Source organism: Octopus sinensis, linkage group LG5 (genome assembly GCF_006345805.1).
Source record: "Octopus sinensis linkage group LG5, ASM634580v1, whole genome shotgun sequence".
In the NCBI taxonomy this organism is placed as follows: Eukaryota; Metazoa; Mollusca; class Cephalopoda; order Octopoda; family Octopodidae; genus Octopus; species Octopus sinensis.
Window position 1 is genome coordinate 34,637,009 of NC_043001.1, and position 24,320 is coordinate 34,661,328.

The 24,320-nt window shown below is 35.2% G+C and overlaps 1 long non-coding RNA gene across 1 annotated transcript; it reads right to left on the reverse strand.

Moving 5' to 3' along the window:
- Positions 1-2,194: 2,194 nt before the first annotated feature.
- On the reverse strand, positions 2,195-22,492 carry LOC118763490. Its single transcript, XR_004999249.1, has 3 exons — positions 22,384-22,492; positions 16,117-16,120; positions 2,195-2,242 (listed from the first exon to the last, which is right to left on the reverse strand). It is a non-coding gene; the product is annotated as an uncharacterized LOC118763490 (long non-coding RNA).
- Between the last annotated feature and the right edge of the window lie 1,828 nt (positions 22,493-24,320).

Here is a 24,320-nt window from a genome sequence, read left to right on the forward strand (position 1 = left end):
GATAAGAAATACATTAGGGAGATTCTCATTGTATTACGTATTATAACTATTTTAATTGCAATTATTTTCTTTTTACTAAGTATTGCAGTTTACCATCGAAGCTGGAAGAATGTACCGAGAAGAAATTTAGTTGCTTCTGAGTATCTAGCAGACAAAAGAATGAACATTTTCCACAAATATTATGATCTTTCGAGACAAGGAAGAAGCCTTAATGTGAACTCTGGTACCCAAATATATAGAGCTGAATCTCCTTTAAACCACAACCCATGTACTGTGAAAAAAAAAAGAACTAACTCGATATTTCTATTTTAAACACCTAGGTCTAAAATAAAAGTTAGGATAGTTAAGACTGGAATGGCTTTGTGCATAGGTCTATTTCGTTGGGATTAACCTAAGTCTAAATAACCCCTTTAATGGTGCAAGTGAAACCAAAAGCAACGTCTGGAAATTTATGTGAAATGGATTTTCACTTAGCTGAAATTTATGCTATGACTATTAACAAACATTACAGTTTTGCATTGTAAGATTGACAAATGTGTTGTATGTATTATTGAAAAATGCAGGTAATTGTTTGTGAAAGCCAGTATTAGAGTATCTGTTTACCATAAAATTTGTCCGTTTTGAAAGCAAAATACAATTCGAATGCATTACAGTAAAATTCTTAATTGTAAATTGAAATTTTCCTGCTGATTCTTATAAAAGGAATTGCTGTAAAGAAAATAACAATCAAATGTATTCCTGATTAAGGGTATTTGAGCGTAAAATATCGGTTTCGAGTAGAATTACGTGCAATTTGTGGTGAAAGTGGTTGAAAGCGAACACCAAGTGGTTGTGTTAAATTAGTAGTGAGAAATAAAATATTGCATAGCAAGTAGTGTTGTTGAAAATTAGGAACAATTTACGCAAGAGTGGTCGATATACAACATGATGGCTGTTCCAAGCATTTTCCCAGATAGAGTAGTTACATTAGATTGAAGGAATAAGAATGAAGCGAAAGTTCATTGAAAAGATAAACAAATACGTAGTTTGAATGATCAACGAAAGAAAATTTTCAAGGAAAAGAGGACATAACAGATAAGAGAAGATTGTATTAGATGCAAACCACTAATAAAATTAGTCACTGAGAAAGGAATAAAGGGGAAATGTTAATTGGTTCCATTATTATTTGCTTAGGGTTCATCAGTGATAGTTTAAGTATACAGGTGAACTGAAGGTACGATTTTGGTTGAAGTGATTTTGCTATATTTATTCTCTAATGTAATTAACGGGAGTATGAACTTTGTGATATACCATCTCAAATTCAAAATTGTTCAGTACATTTGGGAAAGAAAAGATGAATGTGAGGTGGATGTAAAATCACAATTGGGGATTGGATATCACGAGGTCGACTATGAAGGAGTAAACCTATGCATAAAGGTTTTTCCAGCCGTGACCATGCGGTCTATTTTTTTATTATCAAATGAATCTTTCCAGTTTTAAAAGAGACTGATCTGATTTGATTGACATTATCTTTCATGCCACCAGATCGATTGCATTGATTCAGTTATGCCCCAGTAACACATCATTATTAGTAGAAACACGCGATGACATGGGAAATGGTTTGAGTTGTCATTACAATCGCTTAGTAGTATCTATACAAATTGTTGAGGTGTTACATTTGGGCCGCTAGTGAGCTGTATCATTCTAGTAATTGCTCAAGTGTCATTAAAGTCACCAATGTGCTGTGTCTTTGCAACCTCGAAGCAGGAAGAAGAAAATTATTCTCAAACCAAAATTCTGGCGGAAAAGCTTGCAAGAGGGGAATTCGACAAAGCAATCAAAACAGCAGGAGGTTATGTTAAACTGGGTCACAGCTGAAGTTTACCACTCAAGTGAGTCATTGTGGTGTTTGAACTCAGAACGCATGAGCCTAAAAAGAACACCATTAGATGTTTCAATAAAATCAACGCTGTTATATATAAAGGTCGTGTCGATAACTTATTTGTGCACCATTGAACATATGACAGAAAATTAAACCTCCTCGTACTCTACACAGCCCCATCAGGCAAGAGCATGAAGCCGAAGCCTGAACTCTTCTGTTTTACTGTATTTTATTTTATTTATATTTTACTTTCTTTTATTTTCTTTCTTACTTATTTCTTTATTGCCCACAAGGGGCTAAACGTAGGGGAGACAAACAAGGACAGACAAACGGATTAAGTCGATTACATCGACCCCAGTGCGTAACTGGTACTTAATTTATCTACCCCGAAAGGATGAAAGGCAAACTCGATCTCGGCGGAATTTGAACTCAGTACGTAGCCGCAGACGAAATACCTATTTCTTTATTACCCACAAGGGGCTAAACACAGAGAAGACAAACAAAGACAGACCTAGGTATTAAGTCGATTACATCAACCCCAGTGCGTAACTGGTACTTAATTTATCTACCCCGAAAGGATGAAAGGCAAACTCGGTCTCGGCGGAATTTGAACTCAGAACGTAGCCACAGACGAAATACCTATTTCTTTATTACCCACAAGGGGTTAAACACAGAGGGGAAAACAAAGACAGACCTAGGTATTAAGTCGATTACATCAACCCCAGTGCGTAACTGGTACTTAATTTATCTACCCCGAAAGGATGAAAGGCAAACTCGATCTCGGCGGAATTTGAACTCAGAACGTAGCTGCAGACGAAATACCGCAACGCATTTCGCCTGGTGTGCTAACGTTTCTACCAGCTCGCCGCCTTGACTTTCTATCTGTCATTAAAACTACCACTGATGCATTTCATTAGAAGTAGTCCAGAGTTGCATTACTACGTTATTAGATTTCATCACAGCCACAACAACCGTTACCGTTTTGCTTTCGTTATAAACACTTCGAAGACGGCAACTGGCAGTACCGTTAGCACGCTAGACAAATTGCTTAGCAACATTTCGTCCGTCTTTATGTTCTGAGTCCAAATTTCGTCGAAGTCGACTTTACCGTTCATCTTTTCATAGCAGGTGAAATTAGTACCAGTTGAGCACTGAGAATAATGGTATCAACTACTCCCCACCCCGACAAAATTTCTCGCCATATGCCTATAGTAGGCATTTTTTCCTAATCTTTTACATCACGAGTTCATATTCCGTCAAGGTCAACTTTACTTTTCATCCTTTAGACTCAATAAGATATGTACTAGTTGCACACTGGTGTCGATGTAATCGACTTACCCACTCCCTTAAACTGATGGTCTTGTGCCAAAATCTGAAACCATAATAAACATTCTTATTATCTCGACACTAACTTTCTTTTATTACAGCCAACTTTCTCATTAAACCTAACACAAGTTTACGAGTCGGCACTGAGAAATTCCTGACCTTACTGGTATCCCTTAGAGGCTTGGTTGGAGATCCAAGCTTCCGAATTCTTTTACAGGGCTTAGAAAAACTGAACGACTGCTGCAATAAGTCTGTGAAGGGATATGTTGAATATTCTCAATAAATGAGAAGGGATATGTTGAATAAATCCATAATTAACTGATCCTCCTGTACTCTCTTTTACCCAAAGCTAGGAATCTTTCAGCACCCACTGCTGTGATCTCTCTCTCTCTCTCTCTCTCTCTGTGTATATATATATACGCTGGACTCGCCCTCCGAACGACTCGAACAAATGATTCGTTTATAGTGATCAAATATTCGTGTAACACATTATCTCACACTCTCCATCAAATTGACGTTGTCTGAACAGGTGCACTGTGTACCTGTCGAAATCATCGTAGACCAAAGTGAGATGAAGTGTTTTTCTCAACAACATAATGCACCAACCGGTCTAGAAATTGAAATCCGGATCTAAAAATCGTGAGTCTTACACCTCAAATACACCATGTACCCACTCCCCCTTTCTCTCTCACTCACACACACACACACACATGTACATACATATATACTCTTTACTCTTTTACTTGTTTCAGTCATTTGACTGCGGCCATGCTGGAGCACCGCCTTTAGTCGAGCAAATCGACCCCGGGACTTATTCTTTGTAAGCCAAGTACTTATTCTATCGGTCTCTTTTGCCGAACCGCTAAGTGACGGGGACGTAAGCACACCAGCATCGGTTGTCAAGCAATGCTAGGGGGACAAACACAGACACACAAACATATACACACACACATACATATATATACATATATATACGACAGGCTTCTTTCAGTTTCCGTCTACCAAATCGACTCACAAGGCATTGGTCGGCCCGGGGCTATAGCAGAAGACACTTGCCCAATATGCTACGCAGTGGGACTGAACCCGGAACCATGTGGTTTGTTAGCAAGCTACTTACCACTCAGCCACTCCTGCGCCTATATATATTATATATATATATATATATATATATATATATATATATATATATATATATATATATATATATATATATATAATATATATATATATATATATAATATATATTATATATATATATATATATACACGTGGTGCACTGAGAACTCCCATCTTTAATGGTATCTCGGAAGGCCTGGAAGCCCAAATTTCCAAGTTCTTTTAACAGGGCTTAGAAAAACTGAATGACTGCTGCAATGGGTGTGTGAATCTGAGAGGGAAATATGTTGGATAAAATCATAATTAGTTGATCCTCCTGTACATTCTTTTACCCAAAGCTAGGAATCTTTCAGCACCCACTGCTGAGATCTCTCAACCACTGCTGAGACCTCTCCGGATGGTTTCATTACAACCATTTGACTGTAATGGTTGCGATGATGCTTCAGCAACTGCTGAAGAAACATTGCAGCCATCCATGCACTGAATCATTACAAACGCAATTTAACCACTAAACACTGGGTCATTAAATACGACATTGAGCGGAGTTTTTTGCTACGACAGGCCTGTGCAATGTCGTGTACTCTGCTAGAGATAGCAGGCTAATTTCTTTCAAATCGCACTCTAATGAGAAAAGTGGAGATTGGAGATAGATATGTGATTTTGTATAAGTAAATACATATTAAATTTCATTGATGAGATTTATGGATCATTCGACAATTTTCAGTAGCGTAGCAAGTATATATTTACAAGAAATATAATATATATATATATATATATATATATATATATATATATATATATTTACAAGAATATATATGGCACACTTCGTTGTGCCATATATTTACTTCTATGATAATTTTCCCTCACGGGCTATTCTTTACTGGAAAGCAGTACTCTCGTATTGCATTACTATTTATATATATATATTATATATATATATATATATATATATATTATATATATGTATGTATGTATCACTGCCAACAATTTCCTTCTAAATACACATGTACATACGCGCGCGCGCAATCACACACGCACACACTGGTATATGTATGTATCTATGCATGAATATATTATATATATATGTGTGTGTGTCTGCCTATCTATCTGTCTGTCTATCTATCTCTCTATCTACCTATCTATCTATGTGTTTACCTACCTACCTACCTACCTACCTACCTATCTGTCTGTCTGTCTGTTTGCCTATCTATCTATCTATCTATCTATCTATCTATCTATCTATCTATCTATCTATATCTATGACAAGTGTGTGGGCATGTGTGTGTGTTTGTGTGTGTGTGGTGTTTGTGTATGAGTGTGTGCGTATGTATGTGTGTTTGTATGTAAAATAGTAAAAATATGAAAGTGCTTGGTTTTGGCTTCAAGCAGTTTATATATTGAACACACACTCACATATACACACACACACATACACCATGAACGAAAAGAAAACCGCTTGGAGCCAAAACAGAGGACTTCGTATTTTTAGGATGTTATGACTTTCGATATTTCATATAAATGTTTACACAAGTTAATAAGTGTCTAAAAGTTATTTCGCTAAATTTTTCTTTTCCCTCTTGTATGCTACCATAAGTTTCTTTCTTAAGAAAAATGTCGGCAAGGAAACATTTGCTAATGTTGTTTCTTATATACTCAAAACATTGCGATAACACATACATACATACACACACACACACGTATGTGTGTGTGTACACATGCATATACACAGATTTATATACGGTATATATAATATATATATATATATATATATATATATATATATATATATATATATGCATATATATGTATGTATATATATACATATAATATCATATATATACATATATATACTATATATATATATGTATATATATACATACATATATATTTATACATACATATATATTTATACATACATATATATACATGTATATACATATATACATACATACATATATATACATATATATACATATGACATATATATACATACGTACACACACACACACATATATATGTGTGTGTATATATATATACATGTATGTATTGCGAATTCATCTGAAAACCGCTTCGAGGGTGGTATTCATACCAGTTTAATTAATTATTTAAATTCATATTTGAATATGTACTCTATTTACTACTTTTGTTTATTTTATTAAATGAAGATTATACGAATTCTTATTAACCACCAATTAATTAAACTCCATATAATTCTAATAGCTTATTTTATTACAATTTGTTTTTACGAGCAGTAACTCTAATTACTATGTGTCCTCATGATTTTTAATTACTGCCTACTACACAATCATGTACACCTATTCATTGCAGAAGCCTGATTATTTCTATGCTCCATTTCCTTATTTGTATCATGTGTTAATAGGCTTTATAGTTACTTTGTACTCATACAGGCATGGTAGTGTGGTTAAGCTGCCCGCTTTGCAACCACGTGGTTTCAGGTTCAGTCCCACTGCACGGTACATTGGGCACGTGTCTTATTCAATACTTCCAAGCTCTGTTTTGATGAGTGAATGTTGTAGACGGAAACTGTATAAAAGCTCTTTATATATATATATATATATATATATATATATATATATATATATATATATATGTATATATATATATGCGTGTGTGTGTGTGTGTATATATTAATATATATATATATATATATATATGTGGTGGTGTGTGTTATATATATATATATATTATGTAGACATTGGTATACTTTCTCTAAAAGCTTATTGTAAGCACGGGCATTGAATACGCACCGTATATACCAGTAGAATTTGAACTCAGAACGTAACGGCAGACGAAATACGGCTGCGCATTTCGCCCGGTGTGCTAACGTTTCTGCCAGCTCTCCGCCTTACAATCCTAATATTATATCATATGTCTGTTGAATTCGTACTCATGTATTTTCTATATACACAAAATTATCAGTTTCATCCATTAGCCAACATTTATTCGTATCATTTAAAAGGAAAAGAAAAAAAATGTCCAGTGGTATCCGTCTTTTATCATTTACTTGTTTCAATCACTGGACTGCGACTATGCTTGAACGATTTAGTCGAGGGTTTCTCAACCATTTAGACTACTATTTTATTTAGGTAGACCCCCTACTCATAGCCGTTTGTTGTTTAAAAACTAGTTATGTAGAAACTTATTTCAAAATTCCTATTTTGCTATTACGCATATTAGTTGTGTAGGTTGATCTATGCAAAATGACAGAAAGAAACCCAACTGTTTCTTGCAATACATACCAATGCATACATCTAAAGCTAAATGTTTATAGGGGCCCTTAAAATACTATTGTGTATCCCCAATTTACTATTTTGCTGTGTGGACCCCCAAAACATATATATTGGACCCTGGTTGAGAGCCACTAGTTTACTCGAACACAGTACTTACTTTTAAAATCTGCTACATATTCTATAAGTCTATTTTGCGGAAATACAATGTTACGGGGTTGTAAAGAAACAAAATCTTGCTGGCAACCTGTGGAGTGACTGGCATAGACAGACAGACAGATAGACAGACAAACAAGCACATATGATGTAAATCTTCACTGATTCTGTCAATTCATAAATACTGTTGTTCATATTTTATTAGAATGAATAAATGCTGAATATTTACTTGAATAATACTTGGGATTTTATGAATTTATAACTAAATCTACAAAAGTATTTAAATATTATGGAGCAATCAAGAAGAAATCAGAAGCGTATTGTGATTAGTGATGTATAACAAAATTAAATGAACATTGAGTCCCCGGTACCAGCTCTGAGAATTTTTGTCCTAATTATATCAGTTGGTCACTAAAATCCTTATATTTCCAACAGCTTGAAAAGCCTTGTTTGGCATAACTTTGCGTATAGAGTTTTACATCAACATACACACACACACACACACCACACACACCACACACATATATATATATATATATTAGAAGAAATGAGGTAATCAGAAGATCGGATGGTTTATATTTATAGATATTTATTTATATATATATCATACCTGTACATCATCTTCAAATATATATATCATCTTCAACCTTCAAATATATATATATATATATATATATATATGAATATAAACATGTATATATATACTTTTCTCGCAGGATTGCGTGTTCGTTTCTCTTTTTGCCACCTGTGATTTTAGACTTGATCTTCTATATAAGTGAAGACATTTCCTCGGTCTGGCTGCTTTTCTTTCTACAAAACGAAAAGTTTCATTACGGAACTGTTATTTTAACGGTTTTTTATTTCTCTTATCACCCGACGAGATACATCTGCACCGCCGGATGCTCCAGAACCAGAGTGTCCTACCTATGAAGAATCAATGCTAGATGTGTCGAAACAATTGTCGACATTAATAATAAATTCTCGTATATTCCATTTACCGTCTTTTATTTGTCATATATATATATAGATAGATAGATAGATAGATACATATATATATAATATATATATATATATATATATGTGTGTGTGTGTGTATGAATATATATATAATATATATATATATATATATATATATATATATATATATATATTATATATATATACATACCTATATATAATATAAATAAATATTATTTATACACACATACACATATACACATACATGCACATATATATATATGAGGGGAAAACTAAAATGAGGACAGAGGGAGCAAATTATGATACAGATATAGATGAAGACGGATAAATAAATAGTAGGAAGATACAAGGAATATATGGGTTGATAAAGGAGATAGGTTTGTTTATTGAATGAAGCAAGAATAATCAGACGAGGAATGGTTATCATGGTAATATTTCTTACATACTGACGTTCTTTTATATAAAGGGAAAAAAAAAAGAAAAGCAAAAAACGTGAGAACGCGTTTCCAAATCATCAGAGATTTTATTTTCTACGTCTCCATATCTACCTGTATTGATTGATACTGCACGTATATCATCTGCATGTTGCTAAGGCAACATGGAACCCCTTAAATAAAACTGCCAAAGACATTCAGAAAGGAACCACATATAAGGAGAACATGTTCAAATGATTTTCACGCACTCACTTATGCCGGTACGCCGAACATAAACGTATTCGCATGTAAACACACACACACACGCACGCACACACACATACACACACACACACACACACACACACACTCATTGAGGCATACACATAGCAGAAAAATGGCGGAAGCGAAGTAGTAGGAAAAGAGAAATCTGATGCATTTATGTGGCGACAATCATATATTTGAAATACTGCACATGTATAAAAGAAGACCTGCATTCACATACATGTAAAAGAAAACACATACATACACACTACACAACACACACACATAACAAGCGCGCACACACATACAAACGGGCATTACTTTATAATATTCTTATATCTATTATGCATACATATCAAGGCAACCCGGATTGCACACAACGTGCAGTGAAGGGAAGGGAGCGAGTTACTGAAAGGAAGATATAGAGAAACGGAAAAAAAAGGGAGAGATAAATTGTGAGAGAAAAGAGAATGCCAAAGGGAGCGAATATTCGCATGTATCTGTGTATCTGTGTATGAGTGCGCATGTGTATTGTGCAAAAGATTTACCTAGATTTATTGGTTGAGGTGAAAGAGAGAAATAGAGGAAGAAAGAGGTGGATAGGCGCTGAGGGAGAGCGAGAAAGAATGAGTTTGACAGCAGAAAGATGAAGAAAAATGTTAAGTACAAAATAAGGTAAAAAAATAAAAACCTTGTGCTTGCTCACTCGCACATACGTCTACAAACATTCATATGCTAACACATTACATAAATGCATTTTAAGATATGCATATATAACTATTTCTCTGTTTATGGCTGTAAATACATAAATGTTATTTATATACTGAAGAAGGTATACAGACCGCTTATATATGAACATTCAGTTTCTTTCTTTTTTTTTCTTGGTTTTTACATATTTACATACAGGCAATCATAAACACTTACGCAAACGAATGTCTGTGCATTTATATATATATGTATATACTACATACATCATATATATATATATATATATATATATATATATATATATATAGCACCATCACCACCACATTCACCTCCCCGCCTCTTGTAGCTATTACTGTTAATAAATAATATAATAATAATAATAATAATAATAATAATAATATAATAAATGCCCTGATGCAGTACCAGGCAGTGGCTCTCATGGCTTCTGATCTTAACTGATTGGAAGTGTTATCATGTACATTGTTTTGTCTTGGTATAAAAGATGGGCTACAGCAAATATTCTGCTCAATACCACAGATTTGCTTGTCAGTTGTTTGACCTTAACAGTTGAGCATGTCCCTTAGTGGCTGACGATATGTGCATCTCTGATCACGAGCAGAAGTAGTGGGGGAGCATCATAGCCATGTGTGAGAGGGTTTCTTTGGGGTTTGAATAGTTCACCTCTGGAACATTGGTGGTTCTTTCAACATCCTAAACAACCCTTATTCAGGGACCGTTTGAGCGGGATGGGCTACTCAACCTGAAGAAAATTCTAACTGGCCCCACCTGCAAGGTCATGTGCTGTTTATCTTGATATGAGATCACCATGTCGCGCACATATGGTTGTGATGCATGTGCCTGGTGTACCTTTATCAGACGGGTAGTCATGATGGGTATATGGGCTTCGTATATTTTACCCCAGTGTCACTTTGATGGCATGCACTGCTCTCTCACTCAATAATAATAATAACAATAATAATAATAATCCCTTCGTTTAAGACCTGATATTTTTGCGGGGAGGGGATTTGTCGTTTATATCGACACCTAGTGTTCCACTGGTACTTAATTTATCGACCCCGAAAGGATGAGAGGCAAAGCCGACCTCGGTGGAATTTTAACTCAGAACGTAGCGGAGAAACTATAGACTGTGAAAAAAATTTACTGTTCTCTTTAGGAAAAGGGGAAAACGTGGGAATTCCGTATTAGATCTGCTTCTGTTAATATTGTCCCTTCATCAGAGAAGAAACCTCCTTACATTTTGGCTACCCAGAACACAATTAATCCAAATTGCTACCTATAGATTTAGGAGTGGCTGTGTGATAAGTAGCTTGCTTACCAACCACATGGTCCCGGGTTCAGTCCCACTGCGTAGCACCTTGGTCAAGTGTCTTCAACTATAGCCTCGGGCCGACCAAAGCCTTGTGAGTGGATTTGGTAGACGAAACTGAAAGAATCCCGTCGTATATATGTGTATGTATTTATATATGTGTGTATGTATACGTTTGCATGTCTGTGTTTGTCCCTCCAACATCGCTTGACAACCGATGTTGTTGTGCATACGTTCCCGTAACTTAGCGGTTCGGCAAAAGAGACCGATAGAATAAGTACTGGGCTTACAAAGAATAAGTCCTGGGGTCGATTTGCCCCACTATAAAGGCGATGCTCCAGCATGGCCACAGTCAAATGACTGAAACAAGTAAAAGAGTATAGCTTACGTAGTTATATCACTAGTAATCTTCACTAGTAATGTAAAAATATACAGGAAATGACACTAAGAAATGCAGATATTAGTAATAACAAATCTATTAAATTTTCATCCGGGGATATGGATTTTTGCTATCACCATCAGTATGGAAAGAAGAATTGGTTTGTCTTGTCCTATTTGTGTACGTGTTGGAGTGTTTCAGAATAGGCTAAACGTTTCCCTCTTGGCGTAAGAAATATTGTTGCAGAAATACAACGAAAACGAAAGCCATTTGTGTATTTGTTATTTATAACATTTCTCTCCATAGTAAAAGAAAAAAAAAAAACTCTGCACGTGTGAAATCTGTATTACTAGGAGACAGGTATCGCAGAATATTTTCAATAAATCTTTTATTACATATATATGTAATACGTGTACATTCAGGAGTAAGGAACTTGGAGAACACCACATATAGAATTGTATAATATTTTACTTGTGGGAAGTGGAAATCCACAAATATATATACATCAACACGTATACATAGAAAGACGCATAAGCAGATAGAGAGATATGGACGTAAAAGGCCATGTGGTTCTGAAGGTGATTTTGTAACCACGTGACTGACCAATGCTTCGCAGAACTTGTTAAACGTACATCGTTCGGAAATCCGTTGAATATATATATATATATATATATATATATATATATATATATATATATATATATATATATATATATATGTATATATAAGGAAATAATTGTATTCTCAAACGCGGGATGGTGTTAATAATATAGCCTGAACAGGATAAACTATCCATATTTTGCAGAAAAAAATTCTGTCGGCGGCCAGCCATTAGACTCGAACTCACATCCTTGTGATTATGCGTCAAATGCTGGTAAAGCACTACTTAGTTTATCCTGTTCGTGCTATATTATTAGCATTATTCTGCGTTTGGGAATAAAATTATTTCCCTATCTGTGTCTTTCAAGACATCTCAACGCTTCTAAAGCAAACTCTGCTTGTTGATTTTCAGTCTAAGTCGAATTTAATTTATATATATAATTGTTAAAAAGGACAACAAATGCTATATCGGAAATCTAAAATGGTTCCACAACTCACGTCTCGGCTATGAGCTTGGAGCCCTGGTAATCCGCTACAGCACTTACCCAGCGTACCTAGTGGTTTAGATCACCTCACACCACATCACACCACTCCATACCGCTCCACACACATTAGCATTGGCCACTTCCCAGCACCCACACCAGATTCCATCATCTGCACACCCAAACATTACAGACGTACACACACACACGCACACATCCACGTGTCAAATTAACTAGCCTCTATCCACACGCATACATTTACACACTCTCAAATGCACACACGCACGTGCACCTTCATTTTTGGATCACCAGTAACTTATTATCTCCCCTTCTTTCTATCACTCCTGTCCAACTACCTTTTTCCAACCAGTCGCCAAGATTAATCGATAAATCCCCAGCTTTTTTTATTCTGTCTCTGTCTATTTCCTCGTGTTCCTTTCTGTTGAAGAGCGTTGGCTCGAAATGCTAAAGACTTTCCTACTTTCCCAAGCGTCAAACGTGCTCGTTGCTTATACCACTGTCTTCGTCTTTTGTTTTTCTGTTAATTTCTACTATATATATATATATATATATATATATATATATATATATATATATTGGTATTATCTCTGTGTGTGTGACTTTGTGTCAGTATTTGTCTCCCCAACACCGATTGACAACCGGTGTGGTGTGTTTACAACCCAGTAAAAATAGTGGTTCGGCAAAAGAAACCGATAGAATAAACATGATGCTTAAAGAAGAATACCAGTACTGGGGTCAATTCATTCGACTAAAGAATCTTCAATCAAGGCGGTGATCCAGCATGAGTGCAGTGAAATAACTGAAATGAATAAAAGAATATATATATATATATATATATATATAGAAATGGCGGGATTGGGAATGTGGGTGTATATGTGCACACTTATTCACAGAAAGTGGTGCGGTCAACTAAATTCCCCACGAAATTTATGTGCTTTTATATAATAATAAACGTCATAATAGCGGTGGATTGTAGAACAAAATGAATTACAGTATTTCGTCCAGTTTTAAAGTTCTGAGTTCAAATCTTGCAGGGGTTAAACGTCGGTTTTCATATACCAGCGGTTGATAAAATAAAGTAGCAGTCATGTATTGAGGTCACTGCAATCGCCTAAACTGTGTTCGGAAATTGCTGCCCTTAAGTTAGAAACAATCATCATCACCATCGGCATTGATCTTCTTGTTGTTGTTGTTGTTGTTTGTGCTCTTATTTATTGCCGCAGCCTTTATAGTTATATAACTTCGACAGGATGTCTTTCTATGTTTCTCGAATGTCTTTTTTTTATTCTATTCTCCATTTTCTTACTTATTATTTCTATTCTTTTTAGTACTTATAGTAGTGTTCAGATTGCTGTTGGTATTGTTGTAAATATCATCGTATATTAAGCGAAAGCAAATATATAAATGATAAATAGATAACAACATAAAATATATTTACAACAAAATTGAAAATTTTCTACAAACGATATTAGTTTAGGCGTCCATTCAAAATAATGTCTTGAGAAGCAATTTATGCGTGTTTATTCCCACTCGTAACTTTAATCAGCGAAGGTTACAAAATGACATTTCTATAAATCTAGTTTTTCTATCTGAACAATTTTAATTTCATTTCGAATAATATTGGCAATAATGTTTATAATTGCACGCGCGTTTATCTACACACGCTCTCGCAGACACTGCTCTCGCACGTACGCCCACATACACGTAGGCAACACACGAAATAGGTACTGGCAGACATACATGCCAATAGACAAACATACCCATATGTATACACACACACACATATATATATATATATTATATATATATATATATATATATATAAATATATAGGCATCCGTATATAAATCTATCTATCTATCTATCTATCTATCTATCTATCTATCTATCTATCTATATATATATATATATATATACACACACACACACACACACACACACACATATATATATATATATATCATACTTACATATGCATACACACGTACCCCTCCCCCATATATATATGCGACAGCATTTTCTGAGCAAGTTGAATAGCTGTTCCCGAGAAAATAGTTGATTCAATAACAGCCGTTATTGAATAAGAAAAATAATAATATCAGTCATACTATGTCTCGCTTATTTATTGAATTCTTGTCTTCCAAGAATTTTAACTTAGACCCACCACCCCTACACACACAGGCACACACACAAACACGCACGAAAAAAGATATATATAATAACACAAAGTACCCTAAACACTAAACCACGCAAACGTGTGGCTTCCTGGTTAGCGTGTTCTACATACGAATTTGAGACCAACTTCATTTAACGTTGATCGAGTCCTTTCAGCTGGCAAATGTTTGTAGTCCTGTGACAGATCGGGGTTATGTATACGCCATGGAATCCCGGAAACCGGCCGTATGATCCTATTGTTCGGGAACGAACTTCGATCCTTGTTTTATTATATGTTTGTGTGCATGCGTATAAACCAATTACTGCGTGTAAGACAAATATTAGGCATTCAAATACAAGCAGTCTGTAAACTTCTCTTAAACATTTATTATGTGGTGTCAATGCTTCCACATTGATTTCAACTTGGTTACTGATACGTTTATTGTGGAGAGGAGGCTCTTTTCAGTCTTGTGGGTTTTTGAATGGCTTAATATGTTAATTCAAAACTGAAACCATTTTTGTTTCAACGGAAGTACATCTCCAAAATACACACGTACATACATACATACATACATACATACATACATACATACCCTATGTAATATATGCATGCATACATACTGTTTTTAACTATTTTAGTCTTTAATCTTTTTTTTGTAATTCGACTGAGGCCATGCTAGTGCATTTCATTGAATGATTTACTCAAACAAATCAACCTCAGTACTAATCTTAAATTTGCTACTTATGTTACAGAATTATTTTTAGCGAACCGCTAAGTTAGAGAGAGAGACAGAGAGAAAGAGAGACAGGAGAGTGGGAGAGAGAGGGAGAGAAAACTAAGGGAGAGAGAAGGAAGAAGAAAGAGGGAAAGAAAGGAGGAGAGAAAACGAGGGATAGAGTGACAGGGAGAAAGAAAGAAAAAACGTAGAGACCAACACTGGTTGTATATACATATGTATATATCTGTTAAGTAAGGCCACTATAGATATTATGGTATGCAACCATAGATACAGTATCTACATCATAAATGACAGAATGATCACAGCAATGATACATTTCATGAACAAACTGTTAGATCATAACTGACCTGAGGTTAAACAACAACAATCAGAAGAAATTTAGTACTTTTAATTGCTTATTAAATCTCACCGGCTGAATTTAATTACTTGGCATTTATGGGAGCGTGCTTAAAAGTTCCTGGCTTTGAGTAAAAGAAAATATAATAGTTAATTATGACTTCATTCAACATATTCCCCTCACAGATCCACACACTTATTACAGCAGTCCTTCAGTTTTTTCTAAAAGAACTTGGAATGTTGGGCCTTCAACCAGGCCTCTGTGTATATGTGTGTGTGTATGTGTGTGTATGTGTGTATGTGTGTGTGTTGTGCCTGTGCGCGTGTGTCTCTTTCTTCATCTCCATATTCCTTTATTCCTGTCCTCTATGTCGTCATTTCATTAATCTATACTCTTCTCATTTTCCCTATTTGTCACCGATGACGGAATATACTGTACTCTGGGATATCCTCGAAACAGCTGTAAGACTGAGTTTTTTTTTCCAATAATAATAATAATAATAATGAATATGACTTGAGAGGTTTGCCTTGCGTTGGTGTTTGTTGTCCTCTGTAACAGTTATATATCCGCTATATCAGATATATAACGCCCAAAATGTTTGGGGAGTGGGGTCAGTCGATTAGGTTGACCGCAGTATGTAACTGATGCTTAATTTATCCACTCCGAAAGGATGAAAGGCAAAGTCGACCTCGGCGGAATTTGAACTCAGAACGTAAAGAACAGACGACATTTCGCCCGGCGAGCTAACGTTTCTGCCATATTGTATTATTGGAAAGTAAATATATAATTTCAATTCGGTTGCCATCTTTGTTCCTATTTTCCTTTTCGCTTTTCTCTTAGATCATTTCCTCTTGTTCTTCTTACATCCACCTCCCCCTGTTTCTCTCTTTCTCAATATCATCATCGTCATTATTCTTTGCCTTTCTGTTCCTTTCAAATTCTATTTCTCCTCTGTATCATCACATCACCACGACACCATTTTATCTCTTTCTTTCTGCTCTTATTCTTTTGTAATAGTTCTTATTTAAGAGGAAACCATATTTAATAATTCAATTTCATGGAACAATATTACATTAGGCCAAACAAATTAACTATTGTATAATTGCTATTTTCTTCCAGTTCATCTCAACTGACAAGAAAGAATAATAACGACGCGGATAAAGACTTCTAAGATACATTCTTAATAAACTCTAATGATATATTTATTATAACAATGGGAAAAATGGCAATCTGTAATTATTTGTGCCTTTATAGCTACAGTGTTCAAATTCTCTTCAGGTCTACTTTACAATTCCTCCTTCTGGGGTCAATAAAATATGTACCAATATTTGATCGTAGATCAATATAATCGACTATGATCCAGCACCTCGCGGTATTTGATTCGGCTTTCGATATCTTAATAGCAAATTACTCTGAACTCATTTTAGACTTACACTCCTACAGGGGAGATTAAAAATAGTATCACTCAAGTAATGACTCAATTCAGCTAACTAACCCATATCTCAAAAATTCGATCAGTGTGTATATATAGGAAGCAACCATTTTTTCTCTAGTTTCAGCTCAGAGCTGTGGCCATGCTGATGCAGAATTATATACATGCTGATGTATATAATTCTGAAGACGGCAAAATGGCATAATCGTTTAAGGTCGGGCAAAATTCTATTCATTATATTTTCTATCAGTTACTTTCTGAGTTGTAATTCATGGTCAAATTTGCGTTTCGCTCTTTTGAGATCGATGAAATAAAGTACCTCTCGCGTATTGGAAGCAATAACGCGCTTCCCTCAAAATTGCTGATAGAATGCTGAAATTAGAAAGCTATTATTTTATATAATTCTAAGGCGGAAAATCGATAGAATTGCTCAAGTGGTGACAAAATAGTCTTGCGGTATTTTAACAGCGTTGCTTTACTTTCTGTTTGCGAATCGTGCCGGATTTGACTTTAACTTTTAATCTTCCGACCTCGATAAAATAAGTACTTTTCAAGTATAACAGATTATCTTCTGCCACTAACTATCTGACTTCTATGTCTTAGAACTGTTTATTGGCAGATGCAGTAATAAAAGTCAACACAGCTATAGTAATACGGGTTGATTTTCTGGAACCTTTGTTTCCGAAGACTTTCGGATGACGTAGTTTTTCGAACCAGGAATTGTCACTTCTAAATAAAATAATATTAAATTTACTTAAATAATTAAATGAAGTATAGTATTAAATGAAGTGCTGCACATTATTATGAATAATACAAGTCTATTAATACTGTACTATGCAAGGTATTGTGAATGCGGGCCACGCAGTAAAATAGTCTGGGTCGTTAGAATTTCCTGTTTCCGCTCCCAAGGGAGTGTGTATTAGAATGGTATTATGATCTAATCAGTTTCCAAAATTGTGGTTTGTTTGACACTGTATTTGGCAATGTTACTATTTATGATAGACAGAGCATATGTGGCGGAAGATGACATTCAAAGATATATGCAGAATTAAAATTAGCATCTAGAATTATGAAATTAAATTGTACATGAAATCGATATGCAAAAACCAAAAGAAATTATAAATACAATTATTGACAAATGAAAAATAGATGCCTTTTAATATAACACGAAACAAATCAGTATTGGTTTACTTTACTATAAAGATGTAAGACTATATCATGAAATATGTTGTGAATAAAACATATAGGAAGACGTGTGCAAACCAGGCGAATAAAACTAAATATAATATATTTTCAGCAATATTATGCCAATTTAGCGTCAATGTAAATAAATTTAAGAGAATATGGGTAATTAAATGAGAAAAAAGGCATAAAATAAGAACGAATAAGATTTACTTTATACATATTAATTTTGTGCTGTATTATTATAAATAACGAACTATATGGAATGATATAAAAATATTCACGTAATAATGGAATTTTGATAGACATACAAGTTCTTTATCGAGTAGTATATAATGATTCGTAGTATTTTATAGCGAAATTATTCACGAAGCAGTATGGAAATATTGATATTTCTACTCAACGCATTATTATCTATTTAGAGAGAATATAAAATAAAGGAGGAAAAAGTGAGAAGAACAATCTAACAAGGAAAAAGGTATCGATTAACGAAATGAAACATGCCGTTATTAATTGAGGAAGTTTAGCATGCAATTCTGTATGCTAGATTATACTACAAATGAAATTTTAATGGAAAAAGAAAAAAACTAATTAACTCTTATGTCAGTTTTAAAATTTCATTTCAAGAGATGTATTTATGTATTGCGGATACGAAACGAATTTATATGTTGTCCGGGAAGATTATCTCGCTCTGTTTGTCTTCCTTTCCCATATCTTTTATCTTTTACTTACTCCAGTTAGCAGACTGCGGCTATGCTGGAGCAGCACCTTGAAGAAACCTTTTAGGCTAATGAATCGATTCCAGTACTTATTCTATTAAAACCTGGTACTTATTCTAGCGTTATCTTTTGCCGAACGTCTAAGTTATGGGACATAATCTCACCAACAGCGGTTGTCAAACTGTGGCGAGGGACAGAGACAGATAAAAAGACAGACAGACACACAGACATACACACATACACACTCATGTATATGCGTGTATATATCCGCTCTACCGGTCACTCATTACAACACTTGTCTGTGTTCGGATTGTCCTTGCACTGGGGACATCCGGACTCCCGTCTTCGCCGTGAGCAGGGATTAGTCTTCTCTCTCCGCTCTTTTGCGCCACATGTGCTCAACTCTCCTCCCCTCTTCATTTAATTCTCCTCTTCTCTCCTCTCTTCCTCTCACACCTACTTCCTCTGACACCTACTTCCTCCCAACCACCTCTCTTCTTTTGCTCTGACACCTACTTCCTCTCTTCCCTACTACCCACCTTCTCCCTTTCACCCTCTCCCTTCATCGTCACCCCTCCCTCATTACTCCACCCTACATATTCCAACCCACCATCCCTATAAATCACATCCCACCCTCATCCTATCCCTTAGACCCCGCCCTTGCTTCCCCCACTCGCCTTCCGACACACCAATACCACCACACCACACCACACACAACACCACACCACACATCACCACACCACAAACACCACACCACAAACACCACACCACACCACATAACACCACCCCGCACACTCTAGCATTGACTACTTCCCAGCAGCCACAGTAGCGCACACACAAGCACTGACCACTTCCCAACACCGACACCATCATCCACACACCTAAAAATGCACACACGCACACGTCAAGGTCACCAGCCCCCTTCAACACGCATATAGACGATGCCACATACACACGCACGTGCACATTCGTTTTGGGATCACCACTACTTTATTATCTCCCCTTCTTCCTAGCTCTCCCGTGTGACACCTTTATTCGGCATTCGCCACGATAGATCGCTAGCCATTAAACGGTTTTCTATTTTCTCTCCCTGTTTATTTCTTTGTTCCATTCTGTCGAAGAGCGTAGGCTCGAGACGAAAAATACTTTCTCACTAATACATCTGTTTGTTGTTTCCACACTCGTCTTCGTCTTTTGTAAATTATCACTATATATATGTATGTGTATGTGTGTGTGAGGCTTGTGTATGTGTGTGCTTGTGTGTGTGTGCGTGTTTGTGTGTGTATGTGTGTGTGTGCTTGTGTGTGTGTGCTTGTGTGTGTGTGTGTGCGTGCGTGTTTGTGTGTGCGTGTGTGTAGGTATGTATTTGTGTGTCTGTGTTTGTTCCTTCCACATCACTTGACAACCGATGTTAGTGCGTTTATGTCCCCGACACTTAGCAGTTCTGGAAATTAGACCGATAGAATAAGAACTAAGTTAACAAAGAAAAATTCCTGGGATCGATTAGTTCGAATGAAGGCGGTGCTGTAGCATGGTCGCAGTCAAAATATCTGAAACAAGTAAAAGAATATATATATATATATATATATATATATATATATATATACATATATGTTGTCTACAATCTCTATGTATCTCTCTCTTTCTCTCCCTTACTATATATATATATACATATGAATATATATACCGGTGTATCCATCGTAGACAGAACTTCATTTATATATTATTACTGCCAAGTACTGGTGTATTTATATGAAATGTTTATCAAGTATAGAAAGAAATATGTGTGTCTATATCTCTTTCTCTATGTGTATACATGCGTGAAAGTGTGTGAATAATGCGCTTGCGCGTATGTTTCGGCGATCAGATATTTCCACCGCTGAATGCAATTTGTATGCACAAGGAAAGAAAATTTTCAAATTACCTGGTAATTGCCCGTCGTTTCAAAAGTATATCCCCAAAAATGCTGACAAGAGATTGTTGCTATTTCATTGCAAAGGACTCTGCTGTATATTAGATTGCCTTTCGTCATCACTATTTTATTGCAAATTATATTTCCTCTCACTCTTCTGCTGTCAACACTACATAGAGTGCACACATAGGAATCTAAAATAGTTTATATTTCTGAGAATGCAACACGAAATTGTTAATGATTTTGTTACCATTCCTATCCAAAACCACTTGTCAAATTCACAATAGACGTTTGATGTATAATTCTTGGGGGCAGAGAAACGCATTAGTTTTGGATTTAGAAAGCAGAATATCGATTTTAATCCATAGGTGGTCTAATGAAGACTCATTGATCTTAATAGAGCAGTAGTATTTGCCCTTTAGGGATGTTCTTCAACATCAGATACTGACACTATAGATCTCCAGCATCTTACTGATGAATCAATTTGCTTCAGTGTTCTAAATATACACACATGTTAGTGCGCGTCTATTTAATTAAATTTATGAAGAATCCTCAGAAGAAAGTCGCAGTTCTTTGTATTTCGGTTCGTGAATAATTGACAACGTGGAATACTCAGGTAATGGTTGATGTTAATTAAGTGTTCTCAACTTGGTACAATGGAAACTGAAGTACTATAGTAGTTTTGTAGTGGTTTCGCATCGCTTTAGTGACAGTATATTAAATTTCTCACAGATCTGTAATACGATGCTATTTTCGTTTTGAATGAACGATAGTGATATCCATACTAAAACGTTCTCAAGCAACTAACTTCTCGAAATTCCTATTAACTCTAGGAACTAAATTGAAAATTTCGTTTTTGGCTATATTTTTCAGTGTAGATAGACCCTATATAATTTCCATGGTTAGATAAGTAATAATTATATTAACTACTTAATCTGAGATTTTTGTAGAAATATGTGACAGAATGCCAGCATTTTAAGAAGCGGGTAAGTCAGTTACATTGATCCCAGTGCTCTTATTTTATAGACCCCGAAAGGATGAAAGGCAAAGTCGACCTCGACTGAATTTGAACTCAGAACGTAAAGGCGAACGAAATACAGCTAGACATTTTGCATGGCGCGCTCACCATTCTGCCAGATTGTCGCCTTCATTATTGCAGAAATATATCAAATTTTTGATACAAAGCCAGCTGTTTTCGGAAAGGGGCCAAATCGATTAAATCTATTCCAGTGCTCAATTAGTACTTATCGAACTCGAAAGGCAAAGTCGACTTTGGCAGAATCTGAACTCAGAACGCAAAGACGGAGGATATCTCGCTAGCATTTATTCCTGCATGCTAAAGACTCTGCCAGCTTGTCGCCTTGATTTTTGCAAAAATATTGAATTCAAATTCTGGCTAGCTATTTTCGGAGAGGGAGGTAAGTCAATTCATCGGCCCAATACTCAACTGATACTTATTTTATCGACTCCGTAAGAATGAATGGCAAAGTCGACCTCGGCGGAATTTGAAATCAGAACGACAGGCGAACTACCACTTGGCATTTTGCCTGAAGTGCTAACGATTCGACTTTTTTTTTTCGGAAATATTAAACTCTATTTACAGTTTCCACTAGTTACTAGCCCGTATATTACTTCTAGATGATGAAGCATTAGAGAATGTGTCTTTCTAAACACAATGTCAGTCGTTTTCCTGTGCATAGTTTTCGCATGGGTAATTAACACAAATAATAAACGCTGAATTTTTAGAGAGCAGAATATTGATTTTAATCCATAGATGAAGGTTCATTGATCTTAACAAATGATCATTGATCTTAACCAACGAAGGTCAAGATCAATGAAGGTTCATTGATCTTAACACAGCTTAAACAATCGTCACGTTTTATTGTGAAATTGGTACGTATATAAACACAGGTAAGTCCGAATCAAATCGAAATATGACTGGCCTTCCCTTCCGTAATTGCTCTATATTAATATTTCTTGATTAATATTCGCTTTTCCTCAACTCATAAGTTTAGTTTAACTTTTCATTCTCCATGTACTAAATATATAAACATTAATTTAATTCTTACTTTTCACGAGATGTTGTCACTGAATTATGTATTCACAAAGCAACCGATGAACAATCACATTTATTTAACAACTATTGAGTCACTTCTGAAAATATAAATAAAATATATTTCTTCGCTGATGAGATCAGAATAATACCGAAACATATCTGGAGTAGTCTCCCCCACCCCGAAAATAATGTGAATAATATGAGTTATTATCTTACGGTTTTTTATACCGTGTTTTCATTTTGTAGCTCGCTTTCTTCTTAACGTTCATAGCATTAAATATTGTATCACTCACTAGCAATTACCAGTGAAGTTTCTTGGCTATAAGTTCAACACAAATATAAGCCGAATAAGAATTATCCAAATATTGTCTGGTTAGGAGTGTACTGTATGACCACAACTCATCAGTTCTTATTCAACTGAGACAGCATAACATAAAAAAATTTAAAAAACTACTATAGATATAATTTCAAATAGCATTATTAACAGCTTCAGAAAACACATACATTAAATATATAATTGGATATATCCACCAAAACTTGATACGGAATTAATAGTCTTTAAGACATAACTACTAATTAAAATTTTATGAGAATTTCAAAACAAATCGATATAGTACCGAATTGGAAAATATTTTATGGAAATTTAGTGTAATATGTTGATGCCAATTTATAAAATTAATGAAAAGTTGATGTAGTACAGCTCTATTCATTAACGAAGACAGTTAATTCAGTTTATTATTATTTGATATTATATGCTACCTTAATAGTTGAATATTTTCAGAAACGGTAGATCAACATAAAATTATCTTGCCCATTACGCTCTGAAAATATCAATTCGTTGTCGCTTTCGGTTTCATTAGTTTATTAAATTCAAGAGTGATTTCAGTGTGGTACTTACATCTAGTGAAG